This window comes from Artibeus jamaicensis, unplaced genomic scaffold (genome assembly GCF_021234435.1).
Source record: "Artibeus jamaicensis isolate MK-2021 breed Jamaican fruit bat unplaced genomic scaffold, CSHL_Jam_final contig_452, whole genome shotgun sequence".
NCBI lineage: Eukaryota > Metazoa > Chordata > Mammalia > Chiroptera > Phyllostomidae > Artibeus > Artibeus jamaicensis.
This window is the reverse complement of record NW_026521837.1, coordinates 12,743,824-12,769,871: the sequence shown is the minus strand read 5'-3', so window position 1 is coordinate 12,769,871 and position 26,048 is coordinate 12,743,824. Positions and strand designations below refer to the sequence as shown.

General features: G+C 37.4%; 1 protein-coding gene and 1 long non-coding RNA gene across 3 annotated transcripts in view; both read left to right on the top strand.

Moving 5' to 3' along the window:
- UNC5C (unc-5 netrin receptor C) overlaps positions 1-26,048 on the top strand; it is a 358,323-nt gene that overhangs the window by 1,236 nt on the left and 331,039 nt on the right. The gene's annotated exons all lie outside the window — the stretch shown is intronic.
- On the top strand, positions 18,229-25,005 carry LOC128627590 (uncharacterized). The gene is made up of 3 exons (XR_008391839.1): positions 18,229-18,269; positions 22,792-22,930; positions 23,662-25,005. It is a non-coding gene; the product is annotated as an uncharacterized LOC128627590 (long non-coding RNA).

Sequence of the window (26,048 nt, the reverse complement as noted above, 5' to 3'; positions counted from 1 at the left end):
GTGGGTGAGAAGGAGGGCAGGGACAGGGGCTGGTCGCCTGGCTCCCTTCTTGTTCCCCGAGTTTGAATCGGTAGCGGCAGCTCCCAGCCTTCTGAGCTCGGGTGGCTGAATGGAACGAAGGCGGAGAGGAAAGAGCCCACGCTGCCCCCCTCCGCGGACTCTCTCGGGTCCCCTGGGCCCCCAACCTCCGGCCAGCCCGAGCGCCAACCTGACTCTTTCGGGCCAGTTCTGTGGTGGTCTGTGGCTTTGGAGAGAGAGCGTGGCTTTCCCTTGCGGCGGGGGGTGAGGTTGTGGGTGGGAATGGAGGAAGCTTCTGCAGCATTCGGAGGTAATTCAGCCACCCCATCATCTTGGTTACATTTCTTTACAAATTGGGCGAGCAGAAGAGGTGCGGCGATAGCCCCAACTCCTTGGGCACTGCTCAGACACTGGGGGCCCCGACAGCATTCCCCCTGATCTGCAAGGGAGCTGGGAGCAAGGGCGCGGGAGGTGGAGGGGAGCCCCGAGAGCAGGAGAGTGTGGTCTGGGTGGGAAGGTAAGTGATTAGCAAGGCTTTGTGAATTAGCCATAGCTACTTCAGGAGTAAATTTCCCTGCTGCCGCGCTAAGTGGCCACGCTCATAAATCCTTTCCTTCTCGCTAGATGCCTCCCATCCCGGGGTCCTGCCCTGGTTTTCTTGTGCATACTTCCAGAGCGCATCTGCCCATTTTACAAAGGACTCTCCACTGAGGCGCTTGCGAACTTGGGGATTTCTTAAAATGGGTTAAGAAGTTTTCAGGGCGGCAGCCAAGGGTGCTTGGGCGGGGGGGTTGTTCGGAAGTTTAAGTGGGCAACCTGATGAATGGTTGTGGAATCAACAGCGTCCTGACTCCCTGTGGAATTCGCCTGCTGTTGTTGGGTGCACAAAGCCTGGGGTGGGGGCTGGGACGGGGGCCGGACAGTTAGAGGACAGGTTAAAGTCCCCAAAGATGCCAAAAAGGAGATCCGAAAGCCCCGCCCGGAGCTGACTACAGCCAAATTAAAAAGACTGCGTAGGAAAAAGGATCAATACAGATCATCAAACCGGAGATTGCAAGTGGATTAATATTGAAAGGAGAAGAGAGAAGAAATGAAAAGATGCTGAGGATAGACAGCGTTTGCCACTTGCGCTGTTTTTCTTTTTATACCAGGCAAGCCAGATGTTGAGAATTGAACCTGCTTTTAGGATTTTCAGTGGAGAAAATAAAATGTATTCTGTTGGGTGTGTGTAATCCAGTGCTCTTCTCCTCCATTTAGTTCATTTAGTTCTTTCAGTTCCTGGTGAATAAACTATTTACTTATTTTTGAATCTCATGGTCTTTGAGAGACAATATTCCACCACTTTTACATTTGCTATCCTCCATGTTCCGTGACACCAGCCCTTCTTCCTGTGTTGTCTGTGAGGTATCAAGAATGTAGAAACTGCCAAACTCTGCCACCAGCTGCTGTCACCTCCACTCTAGTCCATCCCCCAGCCTGTTTACTGTCCAGCCACTGTGATCGTTCCTTCCCAGAATCATCATGTTATCAGGGTTTTATGGTCAGATGTCCTTTTCCTTATGATTTCTCATCCTCCCTCCTGTCTTTGGACTGGAGTACTAGCGAAACACAAGATGCTGTCGCTCCCTTCAAGGTATGATCACCACGTGCTGAGGACGTAAAGATCAGAATGAGCTATTGTTATGAGTGGCAGTACATATGCAATTAAGATGAGAAAGTTAATTTCAGCACTTTACATTGTGGATGAGGCTTTCATTTTGTTGTTAGAGACATACTGGAAACATGGGAAGTTTTCGGAAATATGTCTCTTCACAGATAGCCAAGAAAACAACAAATGTTTAAGATGAAAAAACATGAGTTATTTGTGAGTGTGCAGTGTTTTGCAACCGTGGTTTAAAAAGAGACAGCAGTCATTTTAAACAGGTCCTTGAAAGATTCTCTCAGCTTTAGGCAACAACTTTCCCCTTTCTGGCTATGCTCTATTTGTTTTATTCAGGATTGCTGGGAACTCCTGGCTCTAGGGAATTTGTGGTGTTTCTGACTTCCAAGAATTTTAGTAGGAAAAGTGTGTGTGTGTGCTTGTATGTGTGCTTGAACAGTGTGCCTTAGAATCAGTGCCCTTCGGTTTTATGAATGTGTTTTATTTCTGGACTGCCCGGCACTGATATTCTGCTTATCTAGCACCAACTAGTGTTTTGAGTGTTAACACCACCCAACTCAGAACAGAAACATACTGAAGATTCTCATATTAGGGTCATTCTCTACTGTCACAAGTTGTTTTGTTCTTAAAACATAAAATATACTTTCCATAAGAGAGTAAAAATTACTTTCATGCATTTATGTATATTTGTATGGTACAGCCAGACAATTGGCATGACAAAACCCATGAATTTTATTAAAATTATAGTATATATTTTCCACTCTAGAAGCAAAGTAAATTCATAAGTTCATGTTTGATATCTGCAGTAAGGAAAAGTAGGCTAGCTTACCTTTGTTTAGAAAAATAATTTCATGTATTTTTGCTTGGGGAATGCTTACACAGTTTCAAAGAACAAACTTCTCAAGCACTTGCCAAGAGTGAGGAACCACTAAGTTGTTAACATTTATTGACTTTGGCCTTCAGTGTTCTGGATACCGGGGATTCACAGTTCCACAATACAGGGTCCCCGAGCATTGCCCATTATAGTCTTAATCAGAATCAACATCAATATTTTTAAGCCAACCCCCAAGGACATGAACATGAACATGAACGAGGCATAAGCTCTATTAGTCAAACCCTCTTAGCTTGTTTATAATTATTGTTGAGACTTACAGGTAGCTGTTCTCTAATGTATGCTAAGTTCTCCAATTAGTGCAAACAGAACAGCCACAGTACTGTCTGTTAGGCCTTAACTGCCTTTAACACTTCTCTGATTTAGGTCATGGCTTTGCTGGAGCAGCAGAGGGAGTCACTCTCAGAAGAAACATTAAAATCACAGGCTGCAAGCACTTGAGGGAGGTAATGGGGGGAATGTGTGGGGGCAGGGGTTGAGGCAGCAGTCTTGCCTCCTGATTTTAGCCTACATCTCTTTCAGTCTGACTTTTATCTTTGTGGCAGTTAAAAACAATCCTGTTCATGTTTTCTCACAAATTAAAAACCCACTAGCTCATTTGGATAGGGGTGGTATTAGAAGTAAAATTCTTCTTTACAATACCAACAAGGATTGTGCACTTATTATGTGCCAGGTTGCATGCTATTTATTGGGACAGGAAGTTGAGTGAGACAGTTTTTCAGCCTTCAAGGAAGACACATTTATAACCATATCACTATAATTCACATTCTGAAATGTAACCGGGAGCACAGGCCTAGTGCTTTCTGGACTCTGGCCTCAAAGACAGTAAACACAGGGCAGGCGAGGGAATGGTGGAGGGGGTTCCAGCATTTCTACACAGGGCAAATTGAGGGTGGCAGTTTGCAGGGGAGTTTGCATCCCAACTGTCATATATGAAATCTTACTTTGATTTCATGTGTATTCGGTCTGGTGTGCAGAAGGCACGAGCTAAAGGCTGTTAGTGTTAGGTGCCCATTCTGCCAGTGGCCTTAGTTGTTACCACTGTCTCAACATCTTGCCTCCACCCGTCTGAGGTGTTTGGCCATGAATGGGTTATGTAGTGTCCCTGTACCTCAGTTACCTCCAATACAAAATGAGGATAATATGTACTACACGGCATATTGGGAGTGAATGAATTAATACATGCAAAGTGTTTACAGCAGAATTCTTTGCCTTCCAACTGTGTAAACCACTGGCAAAGAACTCTAGAAGCTGAAGAAATTAAAGGTCAATAATTTATTCTTATCCTCACCCAAGGATATGTTTATTGATTTTAGAGAGAAGGGGGGTGTGGAGAGAGAAACATCAATTTGAGAGAGACACATAGATCGGTTGCCTCCTGGATGTGCCAAACCATGGATCGAACCCACAACCTAGACATGCGCTTTGACCGGGAATCAAACCCACAACCTCTGGTGTACAGGATGATGCTCAATCAGTTGTGTCACCCAGCCAGGGCTAAAGGTCTATAATTTTGAACTCAGAGAGGGATGGCTATAGATACTGTTTCCCTAAAAGCAGCATGCGCTGCAGTCTGAGGAAAAGCCCCAAGTGGATCACTCAAACTCCCGGACAGTGAGTGCATGGTTCTTTGAACAGCATGTGAAAGCTCTCCCGTCTCAGAGTCCTGTATCCTCCCTTCTGCTCTCTGATAACATTTAACCCAGCGCCAGTTCTTGGAATGCTGTGTCGAGTCATTGTCAGTTAAGTCCTGGCTATAAGCTCTCCCCTTGACTTTCATTCTTTCTCTCTTTTTAAAGATTTTATTTATTTATTTTTAGAGAAGCAGAAGGGAGAAAGAGAAGGCAAGAAGCATTGATGTGAGATAGAATCATCGATGTGAGAGAGAAACATTGAATATATGAGCGAAACATAAATTGGTTGCCTCTCGTACACACCCCAACCAAGGTCTGAACCTGCAACCCAGGCACGTTCCTTGACTGGGAAACGAACCAACAACCTTTTGCTTTGCAGTATGATGCCCGACCAACCAAGCCACACCAGTCAGGGCAACTTTTGTTCTTTTCAGTGAATATTGAAGAGAAAAAAAACCTTTTCACAATTACATAAACACTTCTATTAAAAGAAAACACATATTAAGTTTCATGTTTTATTTTTTGGAGAAAATAGCGCTTTATAAAAAGTGAGTAGTTTCTCTTTTTGAAAAAAATGGACACACGTATAGTCTGAAGAACAGAATAAATACATGTTGAAGCAACACAATTCATTGAGAAATTCATGTAGAAAATTAAGTTAACTTGAAGGCAGAGCAAATTCACCAGGCTTTTCATATATTCAAATATGTTTGCAATAGAAAGTTTTAGTATCATAATTTAGAATAATATAATAATCTAGGTAATAGATTTTGAAAGTTTTACATTTAATTCTACTTGTTTAGTGGTTACTGCTATTTTTCATGTTTCATGCAAACGTTTTTTGTAAAAATTTATGGTAAAACTAGAGAATTGTGCGTTTTTTAATGAGACAGTTCATTCTCCTACAGTATTTTCATTCCGCTTTTAATTTTTGATTGCCTGGTGTACAATTACAAAGCCCAAACTTTTCCACTCTCTCTCTTTTTTAAACTTTAACTTCTTGGACTCTCCTGGATTTATTTCACATTTTATTTGGATTTGTAGTTGCTTATGTATTTATGTAGGAACAGCACATGAATCTGAGGCCTTGGATATTGCCCCAGTGTCACTTAGTTCAAGGATGTTAGGAGTTGCACGCACAGAAACTCAGCGCATTGTTTACGTAACTTTTTGAAGTGGAGGAAGTTTGCTTTGAGCAGTGTTGCAATTCTACTACCTCCTTTCCCTTAGCTTGTAGAAAGAAATCCAATAACTGAATAATTTATACTTTCTCTGATTTTAAATATGTCATCTCCAAATTTAGAGGTTTAAATTTAAAAAGCTTCACAGTAATAATGTTTGAGATATCAAAATCAGAGGTAGTAAGTTTTCCTATAGTCTCTACTTGATGAGAGCTCTCAGAAAGTCTGCCTGTCTATGAAAACCTCAAACATATATCATGTTGCAAATATTCAGACTCTTGGTAAGCCAAATATTGGAAAATATTAGTCTGTATTTCAGAATTTTTAAAAACGTTTTGGGTTGAAGTTGGAATATGGGTTCTACTATTGACCACTCCCGCCCACTAACAAGTTCCTCCCTTAGGGTTCCGTAATGAGGTTTTGAAATAAACAGAAGAATGTCTCCAGATTTTGTAGTAATTTAAAACATATCTAGCTTTCTACATGGAGTTCATAGTGTTGATTACTTGGACATTAATTAAATTGAAGTTATAATCTAGAAGGCAAACTATAGCTTTGAATGTGCCGAATACGCAGATATTTGTCCTTATGTCGGTGTACCTTTTATTAGCCCTAAGCAGTGTTTCAAAAATGCTTTGTGTGGCAAAAGCGAAGTCTAACATCTGAGAACTCCAATGTTTGGGGAATATCCTCTTTTAATTAAATAGCTAACCTTGTCTCATTGCTAATGTGTTAGTGCAAGGTGAGAGTGAGGTGAGCCAGATGAGACTGTTACGTTGATGTGTCTGAGTTTTATTTTCAATATGAGGGCTCAAAATAATCATGTTAACAGATGATATCGATCAATCAAATTTAACTTCAGACTTACAAGTCTTATTTATTTAAAAATGGTGTGAGAATAGGGTTTTTTTTTAAACTTTCATTAATCATTGTCATTTGGATCCTGTGGCTAGTTTCATATCTCAGCAATTATGAGAGCCATAAAATGCCTCATGTAGATGAACATGTATTATCTCCTTTCTAACTAAGGATGTTAAACAACAGAACCCCCTCAGCACATTTAAAAAGTTTATTGATGAATGTTAACATTTATCAGTGTTAGTCAATATCTTAATTGATTATTTAATCATGGACTGCCTGAACTCAACTATAACTTATTGTCTTCTTTTGTTTTCCTATCCAGAAGAAAAGCCTTATATAAGAACATTTCTTTCCAATTAAAATAGATTAGTGCTTGCATATTAATATGCACCTGCAGCCCAGTCACAGGGCCGTATATGTCCATGATTGGAAATTCAGGTGCCTTTCAAAATTCAAAAAAATCAGTGCTTATAATAGTATAAAAGTTTAAAGAGTAGTATAAAAGTATACCATTTTATAGAAAAGTAATCATTTTAAATTAATTTATAATGTACACTCTGTGAAACAATAGTAGTTTAATGCAAAATGACAGGGCAGGTGGCCTGATAATTCTCATGTATAGTTATAGGCGTACAGAAATACATTCATGCATAAGATTAAAGTTAATGGGTCCACTCTATTTTCTGAGAATGCACAAATTTGTTACTTGTCTTTAAATTGAATACTTCATATAATTCTAATATCTTTTCAAAATTTCAAGAACTCAAAAAATCATTTTAAGATCTATATTAAAGAGTACTCTTTGACAAATGATATCCTCTAAGTTTTATAGGAACAAAAAATGATAGTCAATCACAGAAGCTCTGTTTGTTTTACTACAAGTGAGTTTAGGAGACCTGTGTTATCTATAATCCACATCAAACAAATAAACAAATTATTATGACAATAAAAACTTTGTGACTGGGAAGACATAGTCAATAATGGTCATTTCACTTTGAGGATTATGTCTGTGTGAAATGCGTTGACATTGGATTTTAGCTTTTGATAAAGGGAAAAATGATATATTTTATTCTCCACTGACTGAAGAGTTTGCCAGACACTCACACTGTAGCCACCCAGTGGAAGTATGCGAGTTCAGCAAGCAGCAATCTAAAAGTCATTCTGAAAAAAACAGTAATTACATTGTCTGTCATCTTCTTTAGCAACTTTCCTCCTTCCTTCTGGATCTCCATAAGATAACGAGAGAGTGTAAGCTTTAAAAATGTGCTGTGGATCAAATCCAAGGATGGAAGGAGCCTAAGACGTTTCCCTCCCAGCCATCCACAGCCATCACCAACAGAGTATGCAATGGGGTGGAAAACAGAAGCCTGTTTCAGTAACTGCTCTCAGAGGCTGAGGAAAAACAGGCCTGTTCAGATGATTTATTTGTGCTATCGGGAAGAGAAACCTAAGATCAGTATTTCATCATAATATTATTCAACAGGCCCTCTGACTGGACACTTTTTTCTAAGTAGAGCGAGTCTTCATCTGCTCCTATTTAATAGAGCAAAGGAATTTTGGACAGTGTTTAAAAGGTATATATTTGAAAAAAGTTATATTTGCATTTTACTTGGGCCTATTTGTGCAGGGTATGCTTGTTTGAAAAATCCAGACTTAAATCAGAATTAGCAATTATTGAATATAGTATCTCAGAAAAGGCTCCTTTAAATACATAATCAATTTTTCTTCAGTGGTCTTTATATAATGCATTGCCAAATTCTGAGCTACTCTGTTAAACACTGTCATTAATAACAATATCAACATTGTACCTTATATCTCACCTGTACATCAAGAATTGAATTGCATTCTTTGTCCAGGGAAAGAATGTGCTTAAGTGGAGTATTATCTTTAATGTATTATTATACATTTTTAACATGTTGCTAATATCTTTCTCTCATATACTGATCTATTTGATATTTATTCTCTATGTATTTACACCCATATACATATATCTACATAGAATTAAAAAGACCCCAGTGAAGAAGTTATGGTTTACTTACTACTACATGATGGAAAATAAATAAATAAAAGGACGAGTAGGAAAAGTTTTAACAATAGGAATGTTTCCAGAGAAATGGGGGCAATCAGTTTATTGGATTTGTTAGAAACGGTCATATGAAAGATACACACATCATTTTTTATCACATTAAATAACTTGGAATTGTTTCTTAGGAGGGCATTTCCAGGCAGAGTCTTAATGAAATGAGGAGTGACAAGGAGAAGACAAATACAGTTCAATAATTCCCTGAGAGCATATATATGCTGACAGAAATTGTATGTGTATGTCTGTGTAACCTTTTTTGTTTTAGAAACGAGAGCTCATTTTCAAATAACCTTGGCAGTATCCTTAAAAAACAAACAGAACCTCTCAAAAATGGAAAAAATTGCTCATAAAACAAGTTCATAAAGGTAGTCACTGAGTAGGAAATTAGGTTAAATCACTGATCACAACGGAAAATTCCATCCTACTTTTGTGCAAACAGGGCCTTGTTCTCTGGCTGGTCCTACGTCATTTTTGTGGTGTACAAAATACAGCAGAGGTGCCTCTTCTCGTTGGTACAGTGGCTTATCTGATAGGAAGGACTTTTCCCCACTCCTCCAAGGGTGTAGACTGAGGAAATCTCCCAATCACTAGTCTGTTTCAGACCCACGGAAGACTTCCCCTGTGTTCCTGACAGAGTAGACTAGATCTGTTGACTGAAGGAGAAAGTCACCTTTCACACGTGCACAGGTAAAATCCTTCATCCACACATGGGACTCCCCCTCAGGAGAGGCACGATTTCCACTGTAGGCAGTCTGTGGGGGGGGACCTCTGCCGTGGGCTGATCCGAGGCCAGGGTGTTGCTCCATCCTGGATCCTGCAGTGATTTGTTTCAAGTTCTTAATCAAATGGAGTCATGTTCCCAGGATGGGGGACATTGGATTTTCTTGAACTCCCTCATATGCTAGATAGATTTATCCATTACATGAATCAAAAGCTTTATTTAATGGAACAAAGATAAGGTTTGTTGGGTGGGGGAGCACAAGGGGTGGGAGGAAGGCTGTTACTGCTGATAGAATATACAGAACTTCACTCGGGAATGGAGGGATAATATGGTTCCTTGTTTGTATTCACTATTGTATTCAAATGCGTGTTAATGTATGAATATTTATACAATACATTGACATATAAATATATATTAATTATTGCCACATGTCCATATCACTTCACATTTCTGAACTAGGATTTTAAAAGATGCACATAAATTCCAGGGTTCAGAAAATTGCTTTGTGTGTTCTCTATCATAACTATACCACATTCATGGATGACCCTGAGTTTTCATAGCAAAACATGTGGTGCTCTGCTAAGAACAGCAGTGTAAATAATAATGCCTCACAAAGTTTTGTGATCACAAGCCTAAATGCTAATGAGGGAGGTTGCCTGTTTAATGGGGAAGGCAAAGCTTAAAAAGAGGGTCTTAAAGATAATAGCAGATTCCAGAGGCCTTGAGTTTGTTTTGCATTCAGTGCCAGTCACTAAATTAGGGAAAGGAATGTTCAAACAACACACTTGAGGAAAAGTGATTTTTATAGAAAGGAGCCATTTCTGCTAATAGCCAGTAACTGCACGTAACCCCGCTGACATTAAAAGTCCATTAGCTAAGCCCCGTTTAAATAGCAGCTGATGCAGTGTCAGCTAAATGTATGTTGGAATTTTTTCATATAATTCAGTAATAGCAGTTCTTTAATTTTTTTTCTAAAACTCCATACATTAAGTAAAACAGATGTCGTCTGATAGGAGTGACTGGGCTGCCACTAAACAGGCAGAGACTGGTGATGAAACAAAAGTAACAGTCTATGTAACAAGGAGATAATAAATGATAGCGATGGTTTTAAGGGGGAGCTTTTGAGACAAATCATATGGAGAAGCTTAAACTGACATCCAAAAAGAGTTGTTTTCATTGAAGCACATATTCATGTGTCCTACTTTGAGGTATTCATTTAAAGTGATTTTTTTATTATTAGCCTCAGTGTTTAGTTTCCAGTGCATTTTGAAGCAACAGGAAGTCCCTTAGACGCTGTTTCCCAGGCCTTACCCCTTATAGTGTGGGGTGAGGAGTGGGAAAAACAAGCAATTGGGAAAAGAGAACAAGTGAAAACAAAGGTACAACTTGGTACCTGTTAATATTTTAAGGTGATTACTATAGTGATGTTTTGAAAGCATAAGAGTATACATATATATATTAGTAGTGCTTGTAATGAAATCAAAGGTTGAAATGTCCACAATACCCCTTGTTTTTATTTTTAACATTTTTAATTTCCATTTTAATCACATGAAAGACAAACAGTTGTATTGCACATTTATGTTAGAATCCAAGAATTCTTTAATGTCACCTTGAAGAAATAGCTGTGATGGTGTTCTGAAACACTGAGGCCATTGTGGAGACCAGGGGGCGGTTGCTCAATAATCTAATGTGAGTTGAGAACAGGGCGGTAATTAATCAGTGGCTGCCATGCTTGGGCCACTGTAAAGAATTATGAGAACCTCCATGTCAACCCCCATCCCCATCATCAGCCTATTAGTGAAAGCCTGTACAATAATGGGGAGCCCTGCTTAAGCTTATGACCCTGATCACTTGGGCTTGAGCTTTGTGTACATTTTCACAATAGTCACTTGAATTCTATCACACTTTCCAGCACTTAAGAGTTATTTATCATTTATAACCTGAGAATTTATTGATGTCTGAGACTTCCCTTTACTTGTTATTTATTTATTTACCTTTAAAATTAAGTCAAATTTTCTTTATTATATTAAAAAAATCCTTTACATAACCATGTATCCCTTAAAAGGGGAAAAAAGAAGAAAAGGACTACTATTTAATTAGTCATAATGGGGTGGCAGAAATCTCCCTTTTATGTTCACAGATTTTCATACAAGCATTTCTTAATAAAATCAAGTAGTACTCTTTGGTGTAGCTAACTATTTAATTCAATTCAGGCCAGTGTAAAAGGTTGTTTGGAATGAATTGGAAGCTTCCATGAACAGAATTTATGCAATTAAATTCCTAACCAAAATCCCATTTACTAATGCATTATATGAGGCACTTGATGAATAATCTCGTCTTTAGTATGTAACTCAAACATTAATAACAGATGGAAATATGCCTCAGTTCAACCAATGGACTCTGATTTCTAATTCTAAATGAACTTTTTTTTTCAGGTTAAAATGTCTTCTTAAAGTGACTATTTTCCATATGTTTTCCTTTTCTATTACACAGTACAGTTCTTTTTTTGTTTTGTTTTCTGAATTTTGCACAGTACAATTCTATTGCAAAATGAAAAAGAATGTCATTGCATTCTGACACACAATGCTTTTGTACATGTCTATGAACTAGTATGATGTAATTGAATTATGTTGAAAATAACAAGATGATGCTAGAGTGATTGAAATAAGACAGTTATTACATTACAGTTTGCAATGGGTTTTAGAAAACTGACCCTGCACTATTAACACACTGCTACTTTCTTGGATAGCTTTACAAGTGTATCTCCATTTTTTGTGTGAAATATTACATTTTAAAAATTTAAGTGAATATAATATATAGTATAGTTTGGTGCAATTAAATTTGTTTGTGTTAGAAAACTTTTATTAAATGATTTAATGTTCATTTCTTAGTGTGATTATCATAAATGTTCAGAATAGTTCATGAATGGTTTTAGGTTTCTCATTCTTTTTGGCAGTTTAACATTTCCTTTTTTTACTGCTAAGGAATTAAAAACATATTAGGTATATACATGTAGATGGAGCAGATTCTGGATCTAGAATCTAGTTTGTTAAAACTAAAACCTAATAAATGTCAATGGAAAAATCAGCTTTCTCCATTACATATTGGCTGAACTCGTAAAGACAAAGTTAAAAAGCTAAAAAAAATTAGTAAATTATTTAATTTTTGCTAATATTTAAATTATTTCTGTGGGAATAGAGACAAGTTTATTCACTTATATCCAAAATTTTGACACACTTAAGCATTTACTGATCCTAGGATAGACACAAAATTTATTAAACTGCTATTTCCAAGGAAGGCCAATGGTCTTGCATGTGCAAGGGGCATATTATAACAAGCAAAAAGAGGAATTGGATCCCAAACTGCTAAGTGTATATGTTGCGGCTGACATACACTGTGTTTAATAAAGTATTTTTCTAATGGGTTTGTTTAGGAACAGACTGTGTCTGAACCCCATAGTATTGCATAGGCGCACATGTATTATTTATGACATATAAGAAGGAAAAGGGAAACTATTTGAAGATCATAGTTCTGCTTGGAAAATGTTTTCCAGCATGTATTTATAAAATGGAAGTGTATAGTTTTTTTAAGTAACAACTTTATTTTGAAAAAAAAGCAGGGGCATAGAAAATGCTTTCAGTTTCAAAAGGTATTCAGTATTATATATTTTACTGTGACTTCAAATAATCCTTTTTGTCCTTTTGTTTTATATTCTTTAAAATGCTTCGCTGTAAAATTAAAATATGACAAAATATAAATATTTTTCTCAAAATGTGTCTACTTGATAGAACATAACTCCAAACATTTTTAATCCAAAATAATGCAGTAAATGCTTATTTATTTAATTGCTGCATTTATTACATTCTTTAGGCTAAAGAATGTAATAGAGGCCATAACTAACAAAATAAATAAGGATAACTCACCACAGCAAAATGATACCCAAACAGGAAACAGTTTTGATTGGCCCATTGAACACTTACTCCTTTGTATTTTTTTCTTTCCAAAAAGCAGAATTTAACACTCAGTTTTTAACTCTAACGCTCCTCCCACAGCTCCCCAAGTGGGGCACTGTAGCAAACGTCTCGCTCTCTAAAGGCACATTAATAAGAACTCAGGAATCAACAGTATGGTTCAGTTCCTACATAGCTGTGACAACCTCTTGTCTTGATAGGATCATATTCTGCTTAAAGAATCCAACAGAAGCAACTTAGTGTGCTTTTAATGATTGATTAAACTGCTTATTTTGGGTTTTATGCTGTGTATAACATTTGGTTTGTAGTAGTTTTCTTTGAAGATTTCCAAAGGGGAAAAAAAACCCACAACCACTAAAAAGATGAGACTATTTATAACCCCTTCCAGGCTATACCTATTTTTTTTCCTCTAATTTTTGTTTTAATAAAAACAAGCTTTTCAAAGCTTAAATTTTTCTGGACATTAAACTTTTCAGGAAGTTCTGTTGTGTTATTACTGAAGATTTTGTGTATTTAAATTGGTTTGAACACTATTTATTTTGTGCCAGCATAAATGTTTATTACTTATTATTTTATAGCCTCATATTTATCTTTGCAACATTTAAACATATTCATCCTTCTAATGATATTCTATTAGAAAAGATGACATATATTACCCAAACATGTTTCAAATATGTCCACTTCTCCCAACTGGGTCACTACAGAAGGTTCTTCCTGCTTCCGGTTTTGCCCCCCTCCCCTCTGGCCTCCACAGAGGAGGATTTGCCAGTCAAATTCTAATGGATTACATCAGTATAGCTTTATTTTTAAGGCCCTTTGGTGTCTCTCTACTGCATCTAGAATCAGATCTAAGTTTGTTAACTTGGCTGACAATGGTATCTGTTATTAGGCCTCTCATTCCATTCCTGCAACTCATGGGTATAGTCTCCTCAGACTGGGCACCTCCCCGGAATCTCGCACAGGTTGCTCCCGTGTAGCCCCAGCGGGGAACCTCCCTCAGAGTTTTTTGTAAGGTTTTAGTCCTTGAGCATGGCGGCTTACACTCCTTGGCTGTGAACAAGTGTTTATTCCTCAAGTTCCATCCCTCCTTGATGGCTGTCTTCTCCATAAAGCTCCTTCCACACCCAATGGTAATTTTCTTTTTTTTCTGTGTCCCCAACTAGTATGTCAGCATAAGGAGGAAAGGAACCTTGTTCATCGTGGTAACTCTTGTACCATCTGTGACCAGGTGCTTGATACACAACCATCGTGTAATGTAGATTGTAATGTGTAATCTACATCGTGTAATGTAGAATGATGTCGGATGAATGCCTATGTTGTTCAAGCATAAGCAGGGTATCTTCAAAGGGCTTTTGGTGACTCTTCATGGTGGTGGTGGTGGAGTTTAGTGAGACCTTTTCGGGTTCTCTCCGTCACCCACTTTTGAGAGCTACTGAACAGAGTGAACTGAATATGAAGTTGAAGGTGGAACTTGAGCAAAGTCTCAAGAATGAAGTTCATCTTCTTTTAGATTCCACCTAAAAGCCCAATCTCCTCTGCCCATTTCCTTCAGAAATCTACTTCTAACTTCAGATTGCCTTCCCTATAATTTGGGTCTATTGGTAATACAGAACTTGGATTCTCTTGTGGTCGAAGGAACTAAACCTCAGAGAGTTGATGGGTCAGCAGTATGAGCACAGTTGGACTCTCACTGGTTTGGTCTAGTTGCCTAGACACGGAATCGAGAGGGAGTTACAGAGGTCTACAGGTCACTCCCACAACCCCGCGGAACCTTTCCTATTATTCAGTTGTAGAGTTCTAACATGGAATATTGCTAAAATAAACTCACTTGCTACTGGGAGATGAAATTTTGTTTTACATTAAAATCATTCTTACATCGAACTCTACAGAGTATTTTTTCTTATTTCTCTCTACTGTAAAATAAGCAAGTTTATTGCCAGGTGTGTCTTAGTCTATTCAGGCTGTTAGAACAAAATGCCACAGGCCCAGTAACTTTTAAACAACAAAAACGTATTCCTCCCAGTTCTGGAGGCCGGGAGTCAGAGAGGTTGGCACCAGAGTGGCCACGTGGGCGAGGGCCCTCTTCCTGGTACAGAAACAGCCAGCTTCTCTCCGTGTCCTCACAGGGCAGGCAGTAGCAGCAAAGGATCTCTGTGGGGTCTCTTTGATAAGAACACTAATCCCATTCATGAAGCTGCATCTCCTGACATAAGTATGTCCCAAAGTCCCCATCTCCTAACAGCATCACATTTGGGGATTAGGAGTTCACCATTTGAATTTGGGGGACACAGACACTTTTGACTGTAATAGTATGATGGCGTGAATATAAAGTCGGGGGGAGGGGTCGACACTGCAGGGACAGAGCAAGCCAGAGTCAAGAACAATAAATCTATTTGAAGCACACACTAAACTCAGTTGTTTCCCTATAATTGACCATTGTCTGAATTTTTTGTTTTTGCTGGGCCCACAGCCTATATTATCTGTGGGCAGGGTATATTGTTTTTCAGAAAATAGCATAGTAAAATGTTATCATTATAAGCATTCCTGAATCAGATATTTTCGGATGTACCTTTAAGGTGACCAAAATATGTTATGGATTATGTCACGCTGCCAGCAAAGAGGAAATTATAACAAGTAACTGCCTCATTTTTGTTAAGACTTCAGTAAACACAGGCCCAACTCACCCTGAATAATTACCACAGAGAGCTATGCAGTGGGCTTTAACTGGTAGTTGTTTGTAATCAAGCAGCCTGGATCCTGCCTTGACATAAAGCAGAGGAAGTGGTTAGGAGACAGACCTGTAATTATCAGCAGCAGGTGCCCATAATGGAATGCCAGAGAGATGTTTAAAGAGGCAAATATTACCTCAGGAAAGACTTCAAGACTGTCAGGTTAGACCAAAAGACATCAAATTAAAACTGGCTGGAGAGCAGTATTAAACAAATATTTCTTTGAAAGCAAAAGAAAATGTAGTACATTCCTTTTATCCAAATTAACCTCATCCTCCACATGCCTAAACATTATCAAGTAATAAGGTCTGAAAAAGGTAGGACTCCATTTTTAGAAAAGGGTTATTTAACATTAGATATTTTCCAGTTATTAAAAGGTTTTATTTATTGTGTAATGAAAAGCTTTACTCTTTATTTTATTAAATATCACATGAATAAATGAAAAATTAGTTTCTTTTCCAATATGAATTTTCATGGCTTCAAAGTATGCCAAATCATTGATTTCATAATTGCATATCACCAAAATTTTTATTTCAATTACATAAGTTAACAATATTCTTTTTTATAACTTTTTAGATGGAAGAATAAAAACAAAATAAATTCTGTATTTAATATATATGTACTTTTATATACATTTTATATTTTAGTAGTCTACTATACTTTATTAGGTATTTGTCCGTTGTTGCACAAAATTTCACCCTTCTGTGATAACATTTTTCGATTTTCACCTTTTTCTAAAGGAAATAAAATATCATCATCTTTTCTAAGTGGTATGGAGATAGAACAATGATCTATACAATAAAAACGTGTAATCAAGTTATAAAAGAAATGTTAAATACGATTTATAAAATGCTAGGTCTACTTTAAGAAATACACTATCATTTCAATATTTTTCTTTCACCTTAATGTATACATCAAAGGCTGGGGTTTATATTAGTCTACAGGAAATTCTGTTATATGAGGCATAAACAGACTAAAGAAACTTAACAAAATGTAATTGCCTGAGCGTCTTTTACATTTTCAAATGGGTAGCTTTCTTTTTCTTTCTTTTCCAAGGGAGCAAATACTTTGGCTGGTTTTATGTTGTGGGAATGAACAAACCTCATGGACTGGAACACCTTCTAATGCAGAGAGGAGTTATGATATATCTGTATGACCCCATTCACTCTCAGATGTACTTAGCACATATTTGGGGGAATGTTTGTTTTCCTGCCTAATGCTAACGATATAGTTATCTCTATGAAAACAAATGGGGAAGTCAGTCACTCACTGCTTTTGCCAGAAATGCCTTTAGCTCCCAAAGTAGTTGTATGTCAAGATACTGCCCTACTTAAAAGGAAGACATAAGATTTATTCTGGAAGTTTACCAGGACAGACCAGCCCTCAAAAATGCAGAGGAAAAGATCTTTGTAGCGAAATTAAAATAAACTTAAGTCAGACTTGACGCATTCTGCTCAAGATAATGCCATCTAAAAATATGTATGTAAGTTGTGGAGGGTCTCAGTCCTTGTTCAAAGTGGACACCAAATATGGGAGAGAGATTCAGAAATTATCCAAGAACAGATGGATAGATAAGGAGAGGTGGAAATTGTATTTTATGGTTTTTAATTTATCGGCATATTTCGACATTGGGAATTTTTTTTCAGATTGTTTAGTAAGTTAAACCAAGCCTCGCATGAAGCCCTAGTTTATACAGGTGAACAAAGCACCCAAGTTGTTAACCTGCATTCTCACTAGTGAAATGTAAAATTTACCTGGAGGAGAAAGATGTGGTTAGAATTGGCAGATGTGAGAGTTAGAATTTATTTCTAACTATTTTAACATGTAGTATATGCTCTCAAACTACAGCACAGATTAACTTTTTTTATGGAGAAAAAAAGTTGGTACGCCTGAGGTCAGCTCAACTCAGGAAGTATTACTTGCAATGTCCCATAAAGATAAATGAGATAGAATAGTACAGCATATTGTACCTTTCTTTAAGAACATTAAAATTTTGTTAAGAAGATGAAATATCGAAGATAGAATATAAAACTACAAGGTGGAACACTGACATAAGAATAAATACAGTATTTTGAAAGAAAAGAGGTAAGTGTGATCTGGTACTAGAATTTTCATCTGGGATACACCCTTTAGCCAATTTTGAGAAAGGGATAAAGTACTGCACTCAGTTAACTTAAAGGCCACTGGAAATGTTTTGTTAAAGCTGGGAAAAGTTCAATTTTCTCTTTGCCTCTTCCCATTTTCTCCCCCTTTCAATTTCAAGAGCAATTCTGCCCGTGGCTTTCGCCTATTAACAGCTCTTGTCTTCGCCTCCAGGTGAGGAGCTACAGAGACCTGGTCTCTGCTTTCCTGAGTGGCTCTCTGCCTTTGCTCTCCCAGGGCTGCATTACACTGGAGAAGTGCAAAATGAGTCTCCAATCCAAATTTAGCTGTTTTATTACACACGCTGTAGCTAAGCTACTTTAGGCCAGACATTACCACATCTCTCAGCAACACTCTGAGTTTGTCAAGCGGTACAGGTTTGTTGTCTCCTTTTAAATCCAGTTTTACATGTTTTAAAACTTGTTTGGATTTTGAGTAATGGTCTCCTTGGTGCCGTGATGTTTGTAAAATGACGCCAGTGCTTGAAGGTAGAGTATTGCTGTGTTAGATATTTCCCCTGCTCTCTATAGGATGTGTGCGGGGTGAGGGGCAGCTGCATGAGTCTCCATGGGCGGGAGAGTGGACAGAGTTAAGCATTATCACCCTGTACAACTACTTCAAAGTCAGTTATAGAAACGTCTATAATTAGCTAAAATAATTCAGATGACTTAAAATTGTAAAACATAAGACTGTTTTGCCTAATGTGGTTTACAAATGTTTGGAAATATAGAGACACAGGTACATAATTGATAAATATTAATTTTAAATTTGATAGTGTAATATGTTTTAGAGCTATAATGTTTTTACTCAGTAGTTCTCCCTTTAGTACAGGCTTTTTAATATTTTTCTTATGCCTTTTGTCATTTGGAGACAGAGTACTGCTGGGTCAACAGTATCTGGGATGCCAATGAATGTTTCTGAAGCTCTGGTATTTTCCAGGTTTAGAAAAGTGAAAACAGCAAAGTGGGAAGAATGTGGGAAAAGAGTGTGAAGTGACCTTGCAGTTAGTGTCCCAGCCATGCCTGCGGTAGGAGCTTATTAAAAATTCCTGAAGTGACTGGATTAAGACATACATATAAGGAAATTTTATATTTTAGATCAATAAAAAAATCACCCTACATTCTCTCAAAAATGAAGTATTCATAATTAACAAATGCTGTTTTTTCTCATTTGACCCACTAATTATGTCTATGAATAACACTTTTATAAATAACATTTTTAGATACAGAAATATATTGATAACTGTATGGACCAGTGATTTTCAACCTTTTTCATCTCATAGCACACATAAACCAATTACTAAACTTGGGCAGTACACCAAAAATATATATTTTTGCCAATCTGACAAAAAATGGGTATAATTTTGATTTGTTCACACCAGATAGTTATTGTGTTGCCTATTGTCAGTTTTTAAATTTACACTCTAAGGGAAAAGATGCCAGTGCCCCTCACTAAGTAGTCACATATTATGTGTTTTAAAAATTCTTGTGGCACACCTGTTGAAAATCAGTGCTGTAGACTAAAAACTTGAAGACCATGAAGGTATGGAGGCTGAAAAGTAATATTTCCAGTCCTGGAGTCCCATAGCTTAACACGTGACAATCTGGACCAAAGAACCTTTTCTTAAAATATAACATTATCAACTCGGTGTGGTAACACTGGTCAGAAGATCCAATTTTCAGTCATAAACCTTTAGATAAAATGTGAGTTATCCATTATTTGTCAATAAATACAATTTATTAAGCAGTTAGTATAAAGCCATCAAAGGTAGGAAAAATATGAAAAGCCCTAAGTAGTGTAAAATTTGGAAAACACTGATGTATTTTTTATATCAGTGTGTTTTATCATTAATTAATTATTAAAATATCTGGAATCGAAGTTGACCACATTGCTTGAGTTTAGTCAATTTTTATATTTTGATCTTATTTACTGAATTTATCTGTAGAGTTTTTATACTGATCTTCAAAAATATCGTCACTTGACTCAAAACCTTATCTTAGAAAGCTATGACATCATGCTTTGTATGACACCATGAAAATTTGCTTTGGTTCCTATTATTGGTTTCTTCAGGGCCACATTTCTTTTTTCAAAAAATTTAAAATTGAACGCTCAGCTACTTTTATTCAAGAGGTAATTAATGCAAAAAATATTCTTTTGGGTTTTTTTGTTAGTTTGTAATGTTGATTATTTCCAATCTACTTCAGTAGTTTCAGAGACCCCAACATAAGGCAGAACTGACTTATGAGAACATTATTTCAATTTAGTAAAATGAGAGGTTCATTTAGAGTCTCTGTTCAATTTTGTTATTAACTTAAATTAATTTGTTATACAGTGTTTGGAATATCATTCTATTATGATTACTTGAACACTTTGGGCTTTAATTTAGATTGTCAGACTGAAATGTAAAATTTCATATATATCACAAGCAATGGATTTGTTCTAGTATCACTTACTAGTTCAGTTACTGCAAATTATTTCTGACCCTTCTTCATTAAAAAGTGTTTTCTCTACCAAATTAACCTAAATTTAACTATTTCTTAACTAAAATTTGTGTGGAAGTATATTTATTTGTATATTATATGGCAAAATTGTTTGAGCATTTTTTAAATCGAGTATATTATCACCGAGCCTATATACCTGTCTTTCTGCAATGTGTTGGGTAGATGACTAGATGCGTTACAGTGACCCAGAGCCAAGGAGACCACTGGGTAGGAATTTTTACCCAAACTGGGTTGTTTTTGAGAGTGAAAGGGAAAGCTATAAAGAATTTTTCCTGGACAACAAGCATAAACTGGGATTGTCCTGAAGAAATGGGGAGAATAATCACCCTACCAGGAGAGTGAGTACACAATTCTGCAGTACCTTCTAAATCACTAGGTAAAAAGTTAGTGTATGTTTTGCGGTTTTACAATTAACCATAGAGTCCTTTATTTGAAAAGTTTTTGCAAAGTTATTTTACTTTCATGAAATCAACGAGAATAATTGATTAACCAGAACTGCTACCTTCTTGCCCAAGTCCCAAAATAGAGTGCGCTTTATCTGTGTACCTTCACTCTTCGTGAAGCCTATATGGATGCATATATATATATATATATATATATATATATATATATATATATTATACAATATATATCAACACCTATTAAAGTACCAATAGAATATTTCACAGACATAGAACAAACACTTCAAAAACTTATATGGAACCATAAACAACCTTGAATAGCTGCTACCATTTTGAGAAAGAAGAGCAAAGTAGGAGGGATCACAGTACCTGATACCAAACTGTATTACAAGGCCACTGTAATCAAAACAGCCTGGAACTGTCATGAAAACAGACATAAGGACCAGTGAAACAGAACGGAGAACCCAGAAATAAACTCAAGTCTCTACAGTCAATTAATATTCAACAAAAGGGGCAGCAACATAAAATGGAGTAAAAATAGTCTCTTCAACAAATGGTGTTGGGAGAACTGGATAGCTACATGCAAAAAAATGAAACTCAAGCACCAACTTACACCATACACAGAAATAAATTCAAGGTGGATAAAAGGTTTAAATATAAGTTGTGACACCATAAAAGTCCTAGAGGAGAACATAGGCAGAAAAATCTCAGATATTTCACGCAGCAACATTGTAACCAATATGTCCCCTAGAGCAAGATACATGAAGGCAAGAATAAACAAATAGGATCTTATCAAAATAATAAGCTTCTGCACTGCTAAAGAAAACAGTGTTAAAATGAAAAGAGAACCAACAATATGGGAAAACATTTGTCAATGATACCTCAGACAAGGGTTCACTCTCCAAAATATATAAAGAGGTTACATGACTCCACTCTAAGAACACAAGCAACCCAATTAAAAAATGGGCAAAGTACTTGAACAGACACTTCTCCAAGGAGAACATACAGAGGACCCAGAGACACATGAAAAGATGCTCAATATCCCTAGCTATCAGAGAGATGCGAAGTAAAACCACAATGAGATACCACTTTACACCAGTCAGGATGGCCATCATAAACAAAGCAACAAATAACAAATGTTGGAGAGGTTGTGGGGAAAAGGGGACCCTAGTGCACTATTGGTAGGATGGCAGACTGGTACAACCACTATGGAAAACAGTATGGAATTTTCTCAGAAAACTAAAAATGGATCTGCCTTTTGACCCAGCAATTCCACTGCTAGGATTATATCCTAAAAACCCCGAATCACCAATCCAAAAGAACCTGTGCACCCCAATGTTCATAGCAGCACAATTTACAATAGCCAAGTGCTAAAAGCAACCTAGGTGTCCATCAGTAAATGAATGGATCAAAAATTATGGTACATTTACATAATGGAATTCTATGAAACAGAAAGAAAGAGAGAAGGGGCTCCTACCCTTTGCAACAACATGGATGGAACTGGAAAGCATTATGCTGAGTGAAATAAGCCAGGTGGTGAAAGACAAATACCATATGATCTCACCTTTAACAGGAAGCTAAACAACAAAACAAACAAACAAGCAAAATATAACCAAAGACACTTAAATAGAGAACAGGCTGATAGTGTCCAGACAGGAAAGGGGAGGGAATTTCAGGGGAAGAGGGTTACTGTAAAAGACATGTGGACAAAATCTAGGGGGGTGGGACTGGGAGGAGGAGGGCTGGGTGGGTGGGCTGGGATAGGAATAAAAGACAGAAAACTGTACTTGAACAACAATTAAATAAAAAGTTAAAATATATATAATATATATTATAGATAAATAAATATGTTAAACATATGTAATGTGTGTTGTGGGAGTAAAACAGTTTCCTTCCAGTAACAGCTTATTTTTTTAAATAATAGAAGTTAAGACATTTTTAAAAACTAGAATATATTTTGCCAGGGTTGGTTTTTGCCCACTTGTCTCCTATTCTAGTGAGCTGTCATTCCACTACTGGGAATTGTCACCAGATGGCCATCTGCTTTGAGAAGCCCTGTCAACATGTTGATTGAGGGCAGCTCCATGGCTACTCAACAGCAGAACACAAAACAGGGGAAACCTTGGGTGAGCTTCTGTAAGTTGGTTTACTCGTTTTGGTTGATTTCTACTTCAGAGCATATAGAAATTTCACTGGAAGGACTGGCATGGATTTTTGGACTGAAAAGAAGTAGTATTTCTAAACAATTACCTCGGACATGGCAGATTATGTTTGCTATGCATATCTATTTTTGGAAATATTCTTAGATCATTGATAATGAAGATTGTATATAGTTATTTTAAGTACTTGTTTTGGATGAGAATTTAAATGATACATTTTGAATTACATGTGTTTTACACATATTTATCTTTGGTATTTATAAAAGTTATTTTATTAAAAACTTCTACTATGAAAAAAAAGAATCCGTAACGATTAAATACTCATAGTTGTCAAGTTTTAAAATGTAGTTCTGCAAAGTTATAAGAGGGTAAGCTTGAAATTTTACCCAAGAAGAATTATAAAGCAGATCTAATTTGCATTAGCCCTTCAGACTTCACTGATATTTTAGGAAGAAGAATAAACTTGGGGAAACAGTTATATTTACTCAATTTAGAACTAATGCATAAGGCCAGCCACACAAGGAAGGGCATTCTCAAAATTGCTACTATTATGTATATTATACTTCCTTTTGGCATTTGAGCTTTCAAATGTATTCCATCAACTCTGTGTGCAATGTTTCTTTTTTGACAGGGGCATGTGGAGGGAGGGCTTTCTCTGATTCAGCCAGGCTTCAGTGAACCCACTAATTTGGCATCTTTTTTAAAAAGGAACACATGAGAAGCTGAAACCCAGATGGGAAGCTGACTTGCCTTGGATTCTGAAACTTGACTTGCCTAGCGCATATATTTTACAGATAAGGAAACAGACCTCCACAGAGCCCAGAGTTAACACAGGTGTTAATGTAGAACTGGGGTGACAGTTCCTGTCCTCTGGCTCCTGGATCCAGCTGCTTCCTACCACACAGCACTGCACTCTCCATTGCTCTGCACGAATATCCGCTTCACCCCTCTGTGTCCTACTCTTCCTTGGAAAACACAGGGGTCCCTAGCTTCAGTGCTTACTGTGACCATTGAGGTTACCTGAGTCGGTGGGCTAAGTGGAGGATGACAGATACTGCTGGGGACTGTGGCAAAGCAGAGAGCACAGTCCCGCCTGTCACAGAAGGCTCTGGGTCCTCACTGCAGGAGCATGGGCCCAGGATGGTGACAGCTTCCAGTTTGTCAAGAAAACCCAGAAATCTCAATCCTTACTTGAAATTTCTCAGGCAGGGTATGTCTTAGAAAACTTGCATACAGGTGGACTTTTGCCAGCTACCTGCCAGATTGTGACCTCCACTTAAGTGCATGTTTCTCATCTCCCTGACAGCAGCAGCTGCAAGAACAGGCCCTGTGGCTTAACACATGCAAGGCACCATTTATGCATTATCTCTTCTAATCTTCTCAACAACCCAGGGAAGTACTGACGATAAGGAAACTGAGGCTCTGCCAGTCTGAAGTAATTTGTCAAAGTTCAACAGCTAAATCCTGGGCTAGGGCTGAAACCTAAACCTTTCTGATTGGCAATTTTTAATCTCATCCTCACAATCTTTGGCCTCCCTGATGGTTCAGCCATTACTGGATTGAATTAAAGCTACTGGTGAATCTGTACAGTTTTCCAAATTCCATTTCAGTTCAGCTTTTCAAACACATTCTGAATTACCACTGTGTAAAAAAGCATGTGTACCCTAAAGGTGAAGGATTACACTGTACAAAGCATGGTATTTGGCCTGGTGAACAAGCCAGGCATGGAAACTAATCATTATTTTAAACATGGACCACGCTAAGTTCTAGATTTGAATCATCTCTCTGGTGTAATAAATTTCTGACTGCTTATTCAGTTGGCTCGTATCTAGGTTGACATATACTTCTCCTCATTTGTCTTCTGAAAAAAATCAATAAATTATTTGTATACGTTTAACAGAGGTGAAATTGAGGCTTTTAAAAACCTTATTAGGGGGTGATACTTCTGACATTTATCCTAAAGGTAACAATGTTTCAATTTGATTTATTGTGTATTTGGAATTAGAACTCTGACTCTAAGTGTACATTTGATCTTTTATTGTACATTATTTTAACTGCAATTATTAAAATTATTTTGTTATTAATTATCTTGTTCTTTCAACTTTGAATACAGTAGCATCATTGTATCATTCTCAGTTTAGTTATACTAGTATAATACTTTTGAAAATTACTTCTAATAGTTTTATTTCCTCTCTCTCTCTCCCTCCCTCCCCACTCCCCCAGTGTAGCCTTGCATTCTTTCCCAAGTTATAGCCCTAATCAATTGCAGGACCACATTTTATTTCAAGCAGTAATCATAACTTCTCATCCGTCCTAACGTCTGTTGCTGCTACATGCAGAGATGATCAGTTGTGTCACCAGAGAGGTGATGGGAGATCTCCGAGGACCAGGACTGCAGTGGATGCTGCTGGTTCCCGGTTCTGATCTCCTTTACTGGCCCAGTGCACACAGCCCCCAGCTGCTATGATGTTGGCGGCTAAAGGATCACAGCTGTCCCTTCTTCAAAGAATTGCGTTTGGCTGAACCAGGAGCTGCCTTTCCTTGAGGTTTCCTGAAGGTGGGAACAACACTGTGGTGTACCTGTTTTGTACCCAAGTACCTGTGTTGTTGAAAGACATTCTAATTTGCTAGAAAATGTGAGGGGCCCCTTAATTTCTTGCTCTTTCCTCTGGTCCCTGGTGTTGCTAAAAACCAGGACCTAGAGAAGACCTTGGAACCTTTGAATAGAACAATTCTGAAACCATAGAGTTTGGAATACATGCGATTGTCCCCAACAGTCTCTAATACAGATAAAAATTCACTATTAGGAAAAAAAGAAAGAAAAGATTAAGTTGAAAATACTGTGGTGATTTTAAGAATTCTGCTGGGGATTGCAGCAGCGCTTGGCACTGAAGGTTAGGGGTAATAACAGAAATCCACTGTGATTTCAAAGGTCCATTCTCAACCCTGAACTTTAAAAGACTGAGAATGCAGGACACTTTCTTTTCTCCATGGGCTTTAAAAACATGACATCTTTGTAGGTGGTTTTTCATCTTAACACCTTCTTTGTAAATATTACATTGTTAACATTATGATAAAACCTCTCTTGCTCTGCC